General features: G+C 57.9%; 1 pseudogene; it reads right to left on the reverse strand.

The window, feature by feature from the left end:
• Nucleotides 1-2,357: 2,357 nt before the first annotated feature.
• On the reverse strand, nt 2,358-6,373 carry LOC106898409 (annotated as a pseudogene).

A 6,373-nucleotide genomic window follows, 5' to 3' on the forward strand; every position in this document is an offset into this window, starting at 1 on the left:
TCACCTCCCGAGTCCTACTCGCCACGCTGCTCCTTATACAGGCCAGGATGCTGGGCACACTGCTGGCTCATGTTCAGCCGACAGTCGACCAACACCCCCAGATCCTTTTCTGCCAGGCAGCTCTCCAGACACTCTGCCCCCAGCCTGTAGCGCTGCCTGGGGTTGTTGTGACCCACATGGAGGACCCAGCATTTGGCCTTGTTGAACCTCATCCCATTGGCCTCGGCCCATCAATCCAACCTGTCCAGATCTCTCTGCAGAGCCTTTCTACCCTCCACCAGGTCGACACTGCCACCCAACTTAGTGTCGTCTGCGAACTTACTGAGGGTGCACTCGATTCCCTCGTCCAGATCATTGATAAAAATGCTAAAGAGAACTGGCCCCAGTACCGAGCCCTGTGGAACACCACTCATGACTGGATGCCAATGGGATTTAACTCCATTCACCACCACGCTCTGGGCCCTGCCCTCCACCAGTTTTTAACCCAGCGCAGGGTATTCCCATCCCAACCAAGAAGAGAACAACAGGGCGTGAGGATATGCAGAAATTCTGGAGGACCAGAGAGTATCCCAGGGAAGTACCACTGTCTGCAGGGCCTCTCCTTGAGGTCTTCTACTGGCATCCTCTATCTCACACCTGGGGAAATGGCATCTCCAGCTAAGGGGACATTCTACAGCTCTTCCCCAGTGAGACACACCATGTTCTAACCCAGCATCTCCATTTCCCTCAGGCAAGACCTTTCCCCACTCAAGGACACACTCCCCACAAGACATGCTCAGTCCTACCTCAGCCACACACGAGATTATTGTCCCAGTACCCAGGTACTGCTCCAGCTCATAACATACTCCCATTCTAAACCCCACTCTCAACATGACCCAGGCCTTTGCACATCCTCACCTTCCCTCACAAACAACAGCACAAAGAACATACGGAGGGCTGCAAAACATCACAGTGTCTGACAGACTCTTCCCAGATGTCTGAACGTCACCCAGAAAGCTTTGTGACTATTCAAACAGCCTCCAATGGAAACTCCAGAGCTCTGCACTAGAACTTAAAGGTTCTGTGACTACAGCTTGACAGCTCTGACTCCTCTCCACACAGATTTTATTCTTTGAGAAAACCACATCAAATGCAGAACCCACACCATAGTGTCAACTGGGTGGGAGAATTTGTACCAGACAAAGCCAGAGCTGGGCTGTTCTGCAGGTTTTGCTGTGTGCGTGCACCCACCTGAACGACTAAAGCATAACAACAGGACACATCATCTCTACTAAGGAAAACTGCGGCTGCTTTTGGTGAAAGAAAAGAAAACCCATTCTGCTGTATTGAAATGTCAGGTTTGCCGACATCTTGAATAAACAGACCACTTCTTCCCCTCACTAGAGAGACTAGTTCCTGAGAGGCAATGAAGAATGATTCAGAGAAAGATGGCAGCATCATCCAAATTTCAAAAAGCTTCTGTGTAACCAACAACATTCCACATTGAAAACAAGTGATTAAAGACACATATGGCAATTATCTTCAAAAAGAGTAATACCAAAGAGAACAACACTTGCAAGACGTGTACACACAGTGTCTGGCAGGCTCTTCCCTGCTGCCTTACCTACACCCTGAATCCTTTTGCCTTTTCAGCAATCTCAGGTGGAAACACCACAGAGCTGCACATTAAGAGGTCTTAAGGATGCTGTGATTGGAGCTGTGACAGCTCGGGTCCTACTCTGCACAGAGTTCATTCTTCGAGAGAATCACACACCAAAGGCCAAAGCATAAGTGCACTTAACTATATAACTTGGTAGGAGAATTCGTAACGTAGAAAAAGAGGGTTGGGCTGCTCTGCAGGGTTTGCATGGATGTGCATGCAACCAAGTGAGTAAAGTAAGACAAGTGGACACAGCATCTGTACTGAGGCCGACTGTGCAAGTTGAAAGGTAGGGGAAGCCGAGTGCACAAAGATTACACCTATGTCCTCACATCGCCTTCAAATCTCTCCTGAGCAGGAGCATTTTCATTGCTCCTCTGACCATGGCAACATCCACAGCAGTGAAAGCTACTACAGATGCCCACCACTAGACAGGGACAGCAGACTGAAGTGCAACACACCCACTACACCTTTCCCAAAACAAAAGGGAAAAGGTGCATCACAGAGTATCCGCAGTCTGCATGTCACCCCATCTTACACATTTCCTACATCAGGCCATCAGCAGCACAAGGGACTGTCTCTGGAGGGAGATATTCAGAAACACAAAAGACATTGTGAGCATTTCAATATCATGTTCTATCTCAGCATTGGGAAGGCCTCCACATCCAGGCACTTGGGAGCCTAAATAAGATCATGGGCAAGAACACTCTGTGCCTATTCTGCCTCATGCTTTCCTCTGGGCATCCTCCATTCCCCGCTATGGGACATGTGTTCTCAACACAAGCACATCATCTCCCATTCTTGTGGTATGACATGGCCCATTGGCTTCCCAAGGATTTCCAGTTCCCACACACAAGTCTTTCCCTCTGTTACGTTGTGTATCAAAAAATGCCCTGGCCCTACTTCATGCCACTGCCACGTTCACCTCTGGGACATGCCACAATTCCCTTTCCCACCTCAGTGCTCGATCTGACTTGTGCTTACCCTTCCCTTCAATGAGAGCACCCTAAGAAACATACAGGTGTATCCTATACATGGTGTCAGCAGACCCTCTGCTACTGACCTCTCCAGTTGAGCAACGCTTCAACTCTCTCAGCTGCAAATGTTACAGACCTGAGAACAACACTCTTTCCAGAGGTCACGTCAGGACCACTCTAATGGCAATGGACACTGATTTCATGCTCAGAGAGACACCAACCCACACGTTGACCATAACACCAATCCAGCAGATGATATCTACTGTGTAGCATGATTTGGTTGAGAGGGGGAGTTTGTGGTTGACAAGAGAATTTCCAACGAGTTTGTAAGAACAATGTGACTATTGAAATACTGAAAGAACATGAAAACAGGTCAGTGCACATCAAGCCAACAGTCCAGCCAGGAACACGAGTTCAGAAACCGGGTAGGGGAGAGGGAGAAGGAAAAGAAATGTCCCGTTTTCAAACACCTTGGGTCATACTCCCTTGTCTAGACATAACGTGAACTAGGGCTACAACAGATTTGGAAAAAGAACACTGGAAAAGCCCAAAACGACTTCCCAACGTTCATAACGATCCCGGTGGGTCAAACAAAATGGAGAAATTGCAGCACAGGAAGAGAAAATCCCTGAGAAGTCACAATTGTCCAGAAGTCTATTACTGAGCAGAATGAAAGAAGAGGACGACAGAGAAAAACAACCACAGGTAATACCAGCAAGGTCAGCAGTCAAAAGTCATACGGCAATAAAGAGTGCCTGGAACAACGTCATCACCACACACTGCGTGTCTTCAAACCGTAAGCAAGCTCCGGCCGGAATGCCACACCGAGCAAAGCCAGGGCGTCTGAAAGCTGACAGCTCGGCACCTCCCATGGCAATCGGCAGTGATTTTACTCTACAGAAACACAACTCACACCCACAGCAGCAACTCTCAGCTGTGGACCCTGCCTGCTGCGGGGTGGGTCAAACATTTATATCTTATCCCGCTAAGCAGGAGGCGGGGGACTTCGGCAAGGACACAAAGGCAGATGCAAAGGTGCCATTCACATCCTTAAGCACCCGACAAACTCCCACCCACCCACCGCCCGACCCGCCCACGCAGCCCGACTCCCAACAGCGACTGCCCGGGGACACAAGGCACACGAGGGCGAGGAGGAGGGAGGAGGGGTCGGGGGAAGGGGCGAGAGGCGATAACGGGCGGGCACTGACCGTGTCCAGCAGAGCGGGCGGCTCCGGCTGCGTCTCCTTCGCCGCGGGGCCGGGCGGCGGCGGGAAGTTGGGGCTGAAAACCATCAGGTCGCTCTTGCCCGCGCCCTCCGCCACGCACAGGCTCCGGCTCTGGCGCTGCGAGTACGACCAGCTCCCCACTTCGCTGGCGCACACCAGCGTCGCCGGACCGGCCCCCGACAGCACGGCCGCCCGCGGCGCCCACCGCGACGCCCCGTACAGCACCACCGCCAGCAGGAACACGCTCGACACCGCGCAGATCGCCACCACCAGCCACACGTTCGTCGACGACGCTCCCGACGACGACCCAACGCCCTCCGACCCCGACCACGGACGCAGACCAGACGACGACGACGACGACGACGAAGAGCCCCCCGACGCCGCCGCCGCTGCCTCGCCGCCCTCCACCAGCGACACGCTCAGCGTGGCCGTGGCCGAGCGCGACGGCTCCCCGTGGTCCCGCACCACGATCACCAGCCTCTGACGCGGACCGTCCGCCTCCTCCAGCGCCCGCGACGTCGTCACCTCGCCGCTGTACAGACCCACGCGGAACGGGCCCTTCCCACGCGGCTCCCACAACTCGTACCGCAGCCACGCGTTGTAGCCCGAGTCCGCGTCCACCGCACGGATCTTCGCCACCACCTGACCCGCCGGCGCGCCCCACGACGCCCACGCCCACAGCGACCCCGCCTCCACCGCCTCCGCCTCCACCGACGACGAGCCGCCCCAGCCACCGCCCACCGACGACGGCAGCAGCGCCGGCGCGTTGTCGTTCTCGTCCACCACGAACACCTGCACCGTGGCGTTGCCGCTCAGCGGCGGATCCCCCGCGTCCACCGCACGCACCTCGAACTGCAGCACCTGCACCTCCTCGTAGTCCAGCGGCTGCAGCGCCCACACCCGACCGCTCTCCGCCTCCACCGACACGTAGCTCGACGCCGCGCGCCACCCCGACGACGCCGACGCGCCCCCGACGCCGCCCTCCCACAGCGAGTAGCTCACGCGACCGTTGCCCGCCTCGTCCGGGTCCCGCGCCCACACGCGCCCCAGCTCCGCGCCCGCCGCGTTGTTCTCCCGCGCCAGCACCGTGTACACGGCCTGCAGGAACGACGGCGCGTTGTCGTTCACGTCCGACACCGGCACGCGCACCCCGCGCCTGGCGCGCAGCGGCGGCGACCCGCCGTCCTCCGCGCGCACCTCCACCTCGTACTCCGACACCCGCTCCCGGTCCAGCGCCTCCCGCAGCACCAGCGAGTACGACCCCGCGAACCTCGACACCAGACCGAACGGCGACGCCGGCCACACCGCGCACCGCACCCGACCGTTCGCCCCCGAGTCGCCGTCCGACACGCTCAGCAGCGCCACCACCGTCCCCAACGACGCGTCCTCCGGCACCGGCACCGACAGCGACGTCACCCACACCTCCGGCGCGTTGTCGTTCACGTCCAGCACCTCCAACACCACCTTGCAGTGACCGGAGAGTGAGGGCGTCCCTTTGTCTCTCGCTTCAATACGGAAATCAAATATACTGACTTCTTCAAAGTCCAGGGCGCCCGTGAGACGGATCTCCCCCGTCTGCGGATTCACAGTGATCACGTCTTTTCCACTCGGCGGAAAGAAGTTAGTTGCTGTGTAGGTCACCTCACTGTTTATTCCCTCGTCCGCATCCGTGGCGTTCACACGCACCACCAGCGTCCCCTCCGCAGCGTTCTCCGGCAACTGCACTTTATACACCGACTGGTTGAACTGGGGCGCGTTGTCGTTGGCGTCCGGCACCGAGATCACCAGCTCCATCGTGCCCGTCAGCGACGGACGGCCCCCGTCACTCGCCGTCAAAACCAACCGGTGCAAAGGCAACGTCTCGCGGTCCAGCGGATTCGTTAAAACAAGATCCAGTTCTATATTTCGCTCATTCGATTTTTGTATATCCAGAGAGAAGTGCTCGCTGGGGCTGAGTGTGTAGGAGAGCTGCGCGTTGGCGCCCACATCTGCATCCGACGCGCCCTCCAGCGGGAAACGAGAACCCGGCAGAGACGATTCCGCGATGCTGAGGTTTTTTCGGGCGGCGGGGAAGACCGGGGCGTTGTCGTTGATGTCGGTCACCTCCAGCTCCACGTGGAAGACGCGCAGCGGCCGCTCCACCAGCACCTCCAGCCGCAGGGCGCACGGCGCGCTCTTCCCGCACAGCTCCTCCCGGTCCAGCCGCGAGCTCACCACCAGCGCCCCGCTCGCCCCGCTCACCTCCACGCTCCACCCGCGGCCCGGCGACACCAGGCGCAGCCGACCACCCTCCCCATCCACCGCCTCCAGGCCCAGGTCCTGCGCCAGACGGCCCACCACCGTCCCGGCCTTGGCTTCCTCCGGCACCGAGTACCGCACCTGACCAACCACCAACGAACACGCCGCCTCCACCAACACCACCGCCCGCAACACCACACCCCAACTCACGACCATCCTCCCCGCTGCACCCGCCGCCGCCGCCGCCGGCACCCGCCCGGGCCCCGCACGGCTCCCCGCCGCCGCCGCACGGA

The sequence above is a fragment of the Calidris pugnax genome, unplaced genomic scaffold, assembly GCF_001431845.1.
Source record: "Calidris pugnax isolate Ruff unplaced genomic scaffold, ASM143184v1 scaffold418, whole genome shotgun sequence".
NCBI lineage: Eukaryota > Metazoa > Chordata > Aves > Charadriiformes > Scolopacidae > Calidris > Calidris pugnax.